We start from the raw sequence: 14,473 nt of genomic DNA on the forward strand, positions 1-14,473 counted from the left end.
CTCCAACTTCCGAAATCGGAATCCGACCCCGATATCAAAAAGTCCAAAAGTTCACATGGTCAAACTTCCCAAATTTTCAACTTTCATCATTTCAAGCTTAATTTAACTACAGACCTCCAAAACACAATCCGGACATGTTCCTAAGTCCAAAATTACCCAACGGAGCTAACAAAATGGACGAAACTCCATTCTGGAGTCGTCTTCACACAGTTCCAACTATGGTCAAAATCTTAGAACTTTAGTTACAACTTTAAGGACTAAGTGTTCCAAAACACTCCAAAAACACAACCAAAACCTCCCAGCAAGTCACATAAGAATAAAGAGATACGGGGAAAGCAGTAAATAGGGGATCGGGGCTATTACTCTCTAAACGATCGGTCGGGTCATTACATCCTCCCCTTCTTAAAATAACCGTTCATCCTCGAGTGAGCATAGAGATATACCTAAAGTGGTGAAAAGATGAGGATAACGGCTGCGCATATCCTGCTCAGTCTCCCAAGTCGCCTCTTCGACCGGCTGGCCCCTTCACTGAACCTTCACAAAAGTAACGTTCTTTGACCTCGGCTTTCGAACATGCCTGTCCAAAATAGCCACTGGCTCCTCAACATAAGATAGATCCTTGTCCAACTGGACTAAGCTGAAATCCAGCACATGAGACGGATCACCGTGATACTTTCGGAGCCTAGAAACATGGAATACCGGATGAACTCCTGCTAGACTGGGAGGTAAGGCAAGCTCATAAGCAACCTACCCAACACGCCGCAACACCTCAAAGGGACCAATGAACCTTGCGCTCAACTTGCCCTTCTTCCTGAACCTCATAATGCCCTTCATTGGCGAAACCCGGAGCAAGACCCGCTCCCCAACCATGAATGCAACATCGCGAACCTTCATATCCGCATAACTCTTCTGTCTGGACTGGGCTGTGTGAAGTCAATCCTGAATCACCTTAACCTTTTCCAAAGCATCCTGAACCAAGTCTGTGCCCAATAATCTAGCCTCGTCTGGCTCGAACCAACCCACTGGAGACCGACATCTCCTGCCATATAGAGCCTCATACGGTGCCGTCTGGATGCTCGACTGATAATTGTTGTTGTAGGCAAACTCCGCAAGTGGCAAGAACTGATCCCAAGAACCTCCAAAATCTATCACGCACGCACGGAGCATATCCTCTAATATCTGAATAGTGTGCTCGGACTTCCCGTCCGTCTGAGGGTGAAATGTTGTGCTCAACTCCACTCGAGTACCCAACTCATGTTGTACGGCCCTCCAAAATCGTGATGTAAGTTGCGTACCCCGGTCAGAGATGATAGATACTGGTATTCCATGAAGCCTGACAATCTCGCGGATATAAATTCGAGCCAACTACTCGGAAGAATAGGTAGTCATCACAGGGAGGAAATGAGCTGACTTGGTCAGCCTATCCACAATCACCCAAACTACATCAATCCTCCGCTGAGTCCATGGGAGTCCAACAACGAAATCCATAGTGATCCGCTCCCATTTTCACTCCAGAATCTCTAACTTTGAAGCAATCCACCTGGCCAATGATGCTCATACTTTACCTGTTGGCAATTCAGACACCGAGCTACATATTCCACTATGTCCTTCTTCATTTTTTCCCACCAGTAATGTTGCCTCAAGTCCTGATACATCTTCGCGGCACATGGATGAATGGAGTACTGCGAGCTGTGAGCCTCATGGAGAATCAACTCACGCAACCCATTCACATTGGGCACACATAGCCTGCCCTGCATCCTCAATGCACCATCATCCCCAATAGTGACCTTCTTAGCATCACCGTGTTGAACCGTGTCCTTAAGGACAAGCAGATGGGGGTCATCATACCGACGCTCCCTGATACGATCATAAAGAGAAGACCGAGAGACCACACAAGCCAATACTCAACTCGGCTCAGAAATATCCAATCTAACAAACTGGCTGGATAAGGCCTGAACATTCAACACCAATGGCCTCTCTGTTGCTGGTAGATATGCTAAGCTCCCCAAACTCTTCGCCTGGTGACTCAAAGTATCGGCCACTACATTGGCCTTCACGGGATGGTACAAAATAGTGATATCATAATCCTTAAGCAGCTCCAACCATCTTCGATGACGCAAGTTAAGATCCTTCCGCTTAAACAAATGTTGCAAACTCTGGTGATTGGTGTAGATCTCACAATGGACACCGTAAAAATAGTGCCGCCAAATCTTCAAGGTATGAACAATAGCTGCTAGCTCAAGGTCATGGACATGATAGTTCTTTTCATGTACCTTCAGTTGTCTGGACGCATAGGCAATCACCCTACGGTCTTGCATCAACATCGTGCCGAGACCAATCAGCAACACATCACAATATACAGTATAAGACTCCAAACTTGTAGGCAATACCAAAACTGGGTTGTAGTCAAAGTTGTCTTGAACTTCTGAAAGCTCTTCTCACATTCCTTGTCCACCTGAACGGAGCACCCTTTTGGGTCAGCCTGGTCATAGGTGCTGCAATAGATGAGAATCCCTCTATCAAATGACAGTAATACCCCGCCAAACCAAGAAAACTCTGAATCTCCGTAGCTGAGGACGGTCTGGGCCAACTGTGCATTACTTCAATCTTCTTAGGATCCACCTGGATCCCATCACTTGATATGACATGGCCCAAGAATTCCACTGAGTCTAGCCAAAACCCACACTTGGAAATTTTTGCATATAATTTATTTTCTCTCAGGGTCTGAAGCACAGTCATCAGGTGCTGCTCATGATCCTCTTGAGTCCGGGAGTACACCAGAATGTCGTCAATAAACACAATGACGAAAGAGTCAAAATAGGGTCGCAACACACTATGCATCAAGTGCATAAACGTTGCTGGGCATTGGTCAACCCAAAGGACATCACAAGGAACTCGTAGTGACCATACCGAGTCCTGAAAGCAGTCTTCTGGATATCTGGTTCCCAAATCTTCAAATGATGATAGCCTGAACGTAAGTCAATCTTGGAAAACACTCTAGCACCCTATAATTGATCAAATAAGTCATTAATACGAGGCAATGGATACATGTTCTTCACTGTAACTTTGTTCAGCTGGCGATAATCAATGCATATACTCATAGAACCATCATTTTTCTTCACAAACAAGACAGGAGCACCCCAAGGTGATACACTGGGTCGAATGAAGCCCTTAACAAGCAACTCATGTAACTTCTCCTTCAACTCCTTCAACTCAGGAGGATCCATACGATATGGAGGAATAAAGATGGGTTGAGTGTCCAGTAACAAATCAATGCCAAAATCAATCTCTGTCGGGCGACATGCCCGAAAGATCAACTGGAAAAACATCTGGAAAGTCCCTTACTAATGGAATTGACTCAAATGTAGGGGTATCAATACTGACATCTCTCACATAATCTAGAGACGTGTCACACCTCTTCTCAACCATTTGTTGAGCTTTAACATATGAAATAACTCTGCCGGGAGTATACTCTAAGGTACCTCTCCACTCTAATTGCGGTAATCCTGGCATAGCCAGCGTCACGGTCTTAGCGTGGCAATCAAGAATAGCATAATGGGGCGACAACCAGTCCATGCCCAAGATAATATCAAAGTCTACCATACTGAGCAATACTAAATTGGCTTTGGTCTCAAAACCACTAAGAGCAATCAAACATGACCGATATAAGCGGTCCATAACAAGAGAATTTCCCACAGGAGTAGACACATAAATAGGGGAACTCAAGGAATCCCGAGATACGCCCAAATACGGGGCAAAATAAGAGAACACATAGGAAATATGTAGATCCTAGATCAAATAAGACCTACACATCTCTATGACAGACCGGAACAATACCTGTAATGATAGAGTCGTAAGCAATTGCCTTTGTGCGAGCTGAAAGAGCATAATATCTGGCCTGGCCTCCCCCTCTAGGGCGACCTCAACCTCCCCGACCTCCACCTCGAGCTGTCTGAGCAAGTGGGGCAGTAGCTGGTGCTGGAATCATAGCCCGAGGACTCGGTGGAACACGCGGTGGCTGAGAAGTCTGTGGAGGTGTACCCCTCCTAAGTCTAGGGCAATCCCTCACCATATGGCGAGTGTTGCCACACTCAAAAAAAGCTCTCAAAGAGTGTGGCTACTGTGACTGGATCGGGCTAGTTCTGTTGGACTGGCCGATAAAAGCACCCCGTGCAGGAGGCACACTAGATACTGACGGTGCATAATAAGGCTCCTGAGGTCTAGAAGGGGCCGGAATACTAATGGCGGCTAGGAGATCTGAATGAATGGGGCGACTCTCATAGCCCCTACCATGGCAAACTGCAGCTAGGGCACGAGTACCACTGTAAGTGCTAGACTCTCGAAACCTCTTGGCCTCCCTCTCTTCTCTCTCCCGAGCAAGCATGCCATCCAATCTCCTAGCAATACTCACAACCTGCTGGTAAGAAATATCCATCTCCAACTCCCAGGCCATGCTAAGCTTGATACTAGGGTGGAGTCCCTCGATAAACAGACGAACCCTTTCCCGAACTGTGGCAACCAAGGCTGGTGTATGTCGGGCCAAATCACTAAAATGAACTGTATACTCTGACACAGTCATAGCACCCTGGCGCAGCTGCTCAAACTCCATGCGCCATGCATCCCTAAGGCTCTGAGGGACATACTCTCTCAAAACAATGTCCGAGAATTGAGTCCATGTAAGCGAAGCTGCCTCAGCCGGACTACTCAACTCATAAGTACGCCACCACTGATAGGCTGATCCTCTAAGATGGAATGCAGTAAAGGAAACCCCACTCGAGTCTGCTACACCCATAGTATGGAAAATACGGTGACACTCCTCCAGAAAACCCCAGGCATCCTCTTATGCCAATCCACTAAATGTAGGAGGATGGTACTTCTTGTACCTCTCAAGTCTGAGCTGCTCCGCCTCAGAAATTTCTTCCCTAACCTCGGGCTGAGATGGAGCTATCGACTGCATCGGTATAATCTTTAGAACCTAGTTGACCTGAACCTGCTGCTTTGGAGTACTGGCGACAGGAGTCTGTGCTCCTCCCCCGGCCTGAGATGTGGTAGGAGCAAGTGGAAACAATCCAACCTTGGCTAAGGTGCTGAACATGCTCAGAAATTGGGCTAGAGTCTCCTGGAGGGCTGGTGCAGCAATAGATATCTCAAGTGTATGCCTTCCAGCTGGAGCTACTAGGGGCTCCTCTGTCGCAGCTCGCGCGGGTGCTCTAGCTGCACCGCATGGACGTCCTCGGTCTCTACCCCAACTCTGGCCTCTCACGGCTCTAGTAGAGGGCGCAGGTGCCTGGTCATCAGATCTGTATGTACGTGTCCTCATTATCTGTGAGAGAATAGAATACAAAAGTTTAGAATTTCGAAGTCAACAACTTCACACGACAAGGAATCAAAGAAGTGTAATTTTTCCTAATAGTTTCATAGCTTTCCGAAGATAAATACAGACGTCTCTATACTGATCCGCGAGACTCTACTAAACCTGCTTGTGACTCATGACACCTATGAACCTAGAGCTTTGATACCAATTTGTCATGACCCAAACTCCCTATGTATAACATAGTGACAACACCAAGTCTCTACGACTAGGTAAGCCTAACAAATTGCGGAAAATAACAAAACGAAAGTAAAACTTGGCAACTAACAGCAGTGGATAACTGAGTAACTAGTAACAATATCGCTCGGCATGTACAATAACCAATACTCTATAAATACACAATCTTACCAAAATTCGGAATATCGTAAGTCACAAGCTACAGAAGAAAACTAGAATCTCTATACACCAGAGTCTAATAAAAGAAATACGGAAGGTAAATAACATATGAGAGAATAGATGGGGACTCTGAGGTTTGCGGACGTGACAGATGTACCTTGAAGTCTCCGTACAACAGCAAGCACTCTCAACTAGTAGCGGGGCTGATAAGAAGTACCTGGATCTGCATATAAAACATGTGGAGAAGAGTAGCATGAGTACACCACAATAGTACCCAGTAAGTTCCAAAACCAACCTCGGTCGAGCAGTGACGAGGTCAGGTCAGGCCTACTGGTAAATAATAAATAAGGCAAGAGAATATACAGTATAATAAGAGACTAGAATTTAACAAAAGGAAACACATCAAGGTAACAGTACAACACACAAGCGTAAATCACAGGGGATCTCCAGAGATACTGTCTCGTATTCCCAAAATAAATATACATGGAGTACTCCTGAGGTACTACCTCATAGTATCAAAAGTAAATATACAGGAAGAACTCCCGAGGTACCTCCTCGTAGTCTCAAAAATAAATATGCAGGGAGAACTCTCGAGGAACCGCCTCGTAGTCTCAAAAGTAAATGTGCACGGAGAACTCCCGAGGAAACGCCTCATAGTCTTAAAAGTAAATGTGCAGGGAGAACTCCCGAGGAACCGCCTCGTAGTCTCAAAAGTAAACACACAACTCAAACCGATAAATACAACTGTTAATAGCAAGATTTCTTTAATTATACTAATAACGAATAAGGAAAAGCAGGAAATCAACTAGGCATGCTTCACAGAGTTCAAATAAGCAGTTAAAGCACATAGACATGCGATATTAGACTAAACAAGATAACTACACATATTGGAATAGATAAATTAAAAATGAAAACAAACTAATACTCATTTAAACGGTATAACTCAAATTAAAGGAAAAATATGTTGCTACTCAGTAAAATATATCGGGTTTTACAGCAAATTGCCCGTGTACGTACTCGTCACCTCACGTACACAACACTCGCATATCACTACAGTACCAAATCCTAAGGGGATTTTGTCACGCCACAAACCTGGGGGACGTGGCTGGCACCCGGTGTCGTACTGGCCCGGGCGAACCACTCTGTAACTCATTTCTTTCTTCTGTCATGCCCCAAATCTGGGGAGGCGTGGCTGGCACCCGATGTCGTACTGGCCCGAATGAACCACTCTGTCATTTTTTTTTGTAACTAAATTGGGCCAACTTGGCCACAACTCGTAATGTATAACTATAAGTGGGTAAACGTTGTATCAATGAACCATCGTTCTTAAAACAAGAATACATATGGGCCGTCAAGGTCTCTGACATATTGTACAAAATGAACCTTTGTCTACAAAACCTCTAAGATTATTTGACATCAAATGGAACAGGGTACCGGCCTGCCCATATGTCTGTGACAAAATTATGACATGATGACTTATAGACTCGACTGCACTCTGAATGAGGTGGAGTCTTACCGATCCTTCGCTGAATGCTAACCTCGTCTACTACGAGGGCTCATCAAACTGATTATCTATACCTGTAGGCATGAATGCAGCATCCCCAACAAAAGGATGTCAGTACGAATAATGTACCGAGTATGTAAGGCATGCAAATCAGTATATAAAGGACATGGAAGAAACATGGAGTAAAGGATTCCACCTATAAGTCTGGATAGCTCTATAAATCATGAAATATTTATAACGTCATGCATATGCATATAAATGTCATATAATGCATAGGTCTGTACGTACATAATATCATCAAGCCTCTTAGAGCATCCTATCATATCATCTCAGCCTCTGTGGGAAAAATTATTAATGTATACCAATTGATCAGGTGGTGGTGCCTATATAACGACGTAACATTTTCTCTTACCCTATATACATATAATATACGTGTATATAACGCTATATTTTCATAGGTCAATATACATGTATAAATGAATGCAATGCATAATGAAGTCAGTCAATAAGATCTCTCGGAATGTCATGAAACCTATGAACAAACGATATGATAGTAGGACATATGGGGAATCAAGAACATAGGCACACATAGTACTTCTATGAATAGAGTCATTTATGAAAGTTGTATGTTTGCTCGTTTCGTTTGTATCATATGGATCATGCCAAAACGAAAGAAGGGATAACCTTAACATACCTTACTTGATGAAATTATCAACTACTTTCACTTGAGCTTTCCAAGAATAATTTTTGCTCCTTTAAATCTTTGAACAAGAACTAAGCACTTTTTATGATCATGGCATATTTCATGTTACTGGACATAAGAGATTCCCTAATAATAGAAGGAAAGATTTTAACCTTCTTTCTATATCTTAATTGCAAAAGAAGTATAATATGAAGGCTTAAAGGCTTGCATTGCCCCATGTAAACAAAGCACACCAAGTGCTATGACTCATGAGCACATCAGTGCCACCCTTGGCCAACTTCATGCCATGTGGCAGCCCACTATTTCCCCTAAAACGCCACCTAATCCCATAAACTAAAGAGTCGCCATTTGGATACTTGAGTCATTTTTACTTGTTGCCACATGGGAGGTGATGTTCCCACCTAACTTATCCACCAATTTCCTAAATGTGCCATCTTGCTCTATGACTTAAGAGTCATTTATTGGGCTTTCCTTGTATGCCACGTTGGGAGGCTTATCAAGTCAAGTCTATACAAATATTTTAACTACTTATCCACCCCAATAATTTGATGACTACGCCACCAAAACTCCTTAATCTTGCCACCTAGCTCCAAGACTTGCCTAGTCAATATTGAATTCCCTACTTGTTGCCACCTCAATCCTTATATAGTTGATTAGTCATGAGTCCCCCTTATCCTCATGATTCCACGTGGATTCATACAAATGACACTTATTCACTTATAATTAATTCCATATTCCATGACTTTATACCAATATTAACCAATTATTCACACAATAATTTCTAGGTCTCGATTCACTTAAATACTAATATACTCCATATACCTTACTATCATGATCGTGTGGTACCTTGTATGGCACTAGTCCATAAATACGGAGTATTATAGCTTGGACCGTATTTTATCCCAAAATATCAAAATTAACAAAACTCGCTTTCTTCGATTTGTTTACCCTATGACTTTCACAACACTAACTTATCACTTGATATAAATATCATAAGCACTTATAACCTCAAAAATAGTCTTGTCGTTGAACTTATATCAATTATCTTATGACAAATCCAACGTAGAAAAGTACGGGAAGTAACAGATTTCCCCACACAAGGTTAGGCAAGCTACTTACCTCGAACCAAGCTCAATCAATAAGTAACAATGCTTTTTCCACGAATATCCGACTTCGAATGTCCCAAATCTAGACAAAATCAATTACATACCATAAATACAACTATAGGAAATTAATCTAATTAATGAAATCAAAGTTAAAGCAAGAAATTAGAAAATCGCCCCAAAAAGTCTCTCGGGCCCACGTCTAGAAATCGGGTAAAATTCACAAAATATGAACACTCATTCACTCTCGAGTTCACTCGTACCAAAATTATCCAAATCCGATATTAAAATTCCAATCAAAACTCAAAGATTTATTTGAAGAACCTTCCAACTTTTTCAAATTTCTCAACCAAATTCCTTAATTAGATGATGAAATCAACTATAGATTAGTGGAATATAACTATTAACGAGTTAAGAATCATTACCACAAAGTTCTCTCTGAAAAATCCTTGAATTATCGCCTCAATCCGAACTCTCAAAGACCCAAAATGAAAATGAGAACAAACCCTCAAAATTGATCTTTTCTGCCCAGCGATACTTAAGGGACTGGGTCCGCATCTGCGAGCAAGGGGCCACACCTGCGCGCCCGTTCCTGCGGATATCTTCCGCTTTTGCGAATCCTCACGCTCTAGGCCTCGTCTGATTCTGTGCTCCATCTTCCGCGCGTGCGAGTCCGCACATGCGGTTTCCCCATCGTTGGTGCGAAAACACTAGAAACCAGAAAACTTCAGCAATTTGCATAAGTCCAAATTTAATCCGTTAAGCATCCGAAACATACTCGAGGCCCCCGGGACCTCAACCAAACATACCAATAAGTCCTAAAACGCCATACGAATTTAGTCGATCCCTTAAATCACATCAAACAACGCTAAAAATACGAATCACCATCCGATTCAAACTTAATGAACTTTGAGACTTCAAACTTCTACAACCGATGTCGAAACCTATCAAACCACATCCGATTGACCTTAAATTTTGTACACAAGTCATAATCGACATTACGGACCTACTCCAACTTCTAGAATCAGAATCCGACCATGATATAAAAAAGTCCACTACCGGTCAAACTTCCCAAAATTTTAACTTTCGCCATTTCAAGCCTGATTTAGCTACAGACCTCCAAAACACAATGCGGACACGTTCATAAGTCCAAAATCACCCAATGGAGCTAACAGAACCGACAAAACTCCATTCCGGAGTCGTCTTCATACAGTTCCAACTACGGTCAAAATCTTAGAACTTTAGGGACCAAGTGTTCCAAAACACTCCGAAAACACAACCAAAACCTCCCGGCAAGTCACATAAGCAGAAAGAGATACGGGGAAAACAGTAAATAGGGGATCAGGGCTATTACTCTCTAAAAGACTGGTCAGGTCGTTATATGGAATTATACTATTGATATAAGAATATTTGAATTAAATTTAATAATACAGTCTTATCTCTTTATAACAACCTCGTTTGTTCCGATATTTTTTTCTGCTATAATGAAGTGATGTTATTAAAATATATATTATAACATAACATAAAAATTGATTTTAAAAAAATTGACATTTATAATGAATGAGTGTTATATAGAGAGTGATGATATAGAGAGATCTGAATATAATATTATATATATATTTAATGAAAAGAATCATTTTGTTAAAGTTTACCGTGTAGAGGGTGTATACACGCAGAATATACAATGCATGCTTCAGGGGAAGGGGCCCTCACTCCGCTTTCCTCGCCTCCTAATAATTGGCCCCACCTGAGAGGGTATTTACCACCTGAAATGACACCAGACGCACTTGCATTGCATGTTTGAGGTTTCATAATACCAGATTACCAGTGGAGTTAGTGCAACTTAATATTCCGTCCCTTTCAATTTAATTGAATATATATATATATTTTTAATTCGTGCAAAAAAAAGAATTACTCATTTTTTTATTTAAAAATAATTTACCTTTATGCAATAATTTATAACCTCACAAAGTATTTGTGCCTCATTTTACATCACAAGTCAAAAGTCTTACTATATTTTTTCTTAAAATTCGTGCATAGTCAAATGAGCTCGCGTTAATTGAAACGGAGGGAGTACAAAACCTCCCCTTTAATTGATTTAATTTAATATAATTAATTTGCATAAGATATTGGTGCACTTATTATTTTTTTGTGAAATGTTTTCAAATATATTTAACGTTTTAAAATAATTGAAACATTTATTATTTATTGTCAAATTAAGTGAGACTTGAGACGTTTAAGAGACAAATAGAGAGCATATAGATGGAAAATTTTATATAAAAAATTATTAAATATCTTTTTAAAAGTATGTACACATTTTTTAAAGGTACGGAGTAGCATTTTGTGTAAGATTGCACAAACATTTATTGTTGAAAGACTAAATATATTGTAACTCTAAAACCATATTGTTAGATTTCCTGATTATCACAATTTCTATTCTAAAGTCGTACCAAATCCTTCATGTTGCGTTGGTTTACATACTCCATTAATGATTAGATCCACTTAATTATAGTACATGGTTTATCCAAAATATTTATGTCTAGTGGAAACTGGAAATTCAGGTACTGGTCTTCTGAATTAAACAATTACTACAAAATTTTGAATACGAAAATAATTTTGATAAGAAATATTTTTTCTTCTAATGAATTTTATAAATTTGAATTGATGGTGGGGGTAGGGGGGGAGGGGAAGAGGGGGTCATGTGAGTTGACAGCTAGATTAATAGTTGGCACTTTGGGGGTATCAAGGACGATGTTGTTGGATTGAACAGATAAAGTCAGTTAGACTGAGCTTCTTTATCATCATCTTTCACAAAAATATCTATAAAACTACTGAGAATAGGGCCGGTTGTGTAGGGAGTGGAATAACTTTAGGAAATTATATTAATTTATCATTATTAAGTGATTTAATAAAGTAAAAAATATACATTAATTAATTACAATTAAATGAGAAAGATCTTGTGTACAAGTACATTTTTATGTGTAGATAAATATTTACTGTTGTTTTTATAACTTTCCTTCCGGTTTTATATTTTACCAATGGCTCATTGGTTAGAAGTAAGGGAAAGATAATCATGGTAAAATTTGGTAAATCTTTAACTCTTCGTTAGTTACTATTTTCATATCCTTTATAAACCTAATTCGTATGTAATCTACAATTTACTTTACATGGATACAATTTTTGGATAACAAGCTGTATTAGCTATATTTGGATAAAATACTATAATACCAAAAACACCCTTGTTGGACTAGTTTTTTCCAGTCTTCAAAAGTAGTAGGGTGCAATTGTAATAAAAATCTCATTCAATCTGAAACCAAATACTAGTAACACGTTTTAAATTGTACATTGTATATTCGTTTTTTCATACAATGAACCAAATCTAAAACAAGAAATTTACATGCACTTACAAATTTAATGATTATTAATTTATGTGTTATAATTTCGGTATGATAATTCCTGCATAATTTATTCGTGAGGCCATCTCCAACCATTACTCCATTTTTTACTCCAAAAAAGAATATTCCATTTTATATTCTTCTCTTTCTCCAATATTATATTATTATTTTTTATTTAAATTTTATTTTCTTATATATTTCATTTTATATTCTTCTCTCTCTTTAATATTATATTATTATCTTTTATTTTCTTATTTCTATTAAAGAAATTCTATCTCTTTTTCTTTTTTACATATTATTTTATACCCTAAAATTTTAAATAATATAATTTGTAAGCAAATATTATATATTATATATATTAACGGATAATTCAAATAAAAGTAAAATCATTGAGATACAAGATAATTAAATATATATTACATTATGGTAAAGTTCGGATTAATAATTATATAAATATTCAACTTTCACCTCTAGTATACTCACATAAATGATCTACTATTATGCAACTGAGACAAAAAAGTTTTGACTGGTCAAAAAGAAAAACTAAGACTAAAAGAATTGAAAGAAGAAAATAAAGTTTTAATGATCGATGTGGATTCTATTGTCAATCCGACTCGTCGTGAATTTTTGCGACAAGAACAACAACAAGTAATGTATAGAAGAAGTCAACAATTTCCACAGTCACAACCACAACAATCCTCGGCCTCATTCACTCAATACTATAATGATTTTGGGTATCTAAAAACGACATAAGTCCTACTAAGTTATCATGCTATTTACCGTAGTTTTAATTTTTATGTATTTTAATTTAATATATTTTTAATTTTCATGTATTTCCAGTTTTAATGTATTTTCAATTTTTACTTTTCAATTTTAACAACATCTAATATTTTATATTCGCACCTTTCAATTTTAACAACATCTAATATTTTATATTTGCACCATTTATTTTTTGAAATGATTATATATTTTTTTGTACAATTATAACTTATAATAAAATTAACTTACAATTTTACATAAAAATAATAAATGCACGAAAATTAATTTATCAAAATTATAGGCCGAAGTTAAGATGTAAAATTAATATTATAAAGATATTACATAAACATAGTTAGGTATATATAAAGAGATAAATTAAAAGAGTTAAATAATAAAAATAATAATAAATGGATAAATAGTAATGGAGTAGATGAATAGTGTCACTCCAAATTTGGAATAACACTATTCAGCCCCCATTTTGGTGGCAAAAATGAAGGAGCATTGGAGCCACATTTTGGCAAAAAAAGGGCTGCATTAGGGAGAAATGGGGGAGGGTTGCAGATGCCCGAAAGCAACAAATCAGGCGATCCCTAATAATAATTCTCCACTTTTTTTTCCGTACTAAATATAATGTAAAATTTAAAGTTCAAATTATGTACTATACTACTTTACCTTTTCTAAAAGTAGAGACGATTGTGCAAATTTGTTGGATTTGAGCTTTATTATGGGAATATTTAGAAGGCATTTTATTTTAGAAAGAAATGGTAATTGGTGCACCAATTTTGGTAAAGAATATTCGAATGACGAGATTGACAGATACCGCAAAAGAAATATCGAGGAAAGTCCATCAATTATAGGAGTAATATTTTGTTCTTATTCCTCAAACTGTGGTATTAAAAAAAATCAACGCATTCTTAGGAAGATTATGATCTTTCAATAATTTTAAATATTATGGCATTCCAGTTTAATTCAGGTGAATTGTCATTGATCATCGGAAAGAACAATAAGTTAATAGGACTACTTTGCTAAAGAAGCTTACCTTTTACCTCCATGCTCTTGAAAATGAGCAGATGTTGAATTTCCCTTTGATCCTCTTTTGACAAAACAGAATCAAAGTTTATCTGTTTCTCTAAGCTTGATTTCAACTAGATGAGAATATTTGCCCTAACAAGAAGATATTTGATTGCCAAGAATTTTTGCCCCAAGTAGGGATGGCAATGGGGCGGTGCGGGTGCAGGGCGAGGCGGATTTCAGTAGTCGCGGGGCGGGGCGGTGTTCAGTGGCTGACCCAGGATTTTGTGC

Source organism: Nicotiana tabacum, chromosome 12 (assembly GCF_000715075.1).
Source record: "Nicotiana tabacum cultivar K326 chromosome 12, ASM71507v2, whole genome shotgun sequence".
In the NCBI taxonomy this organism is placed as follows: Eukaryota; Viridiplantae; Streptophyta; class Magnoliopsida; order Solanales; family Solanaceae; genus Nicotiana; species Nicotiana tabacum.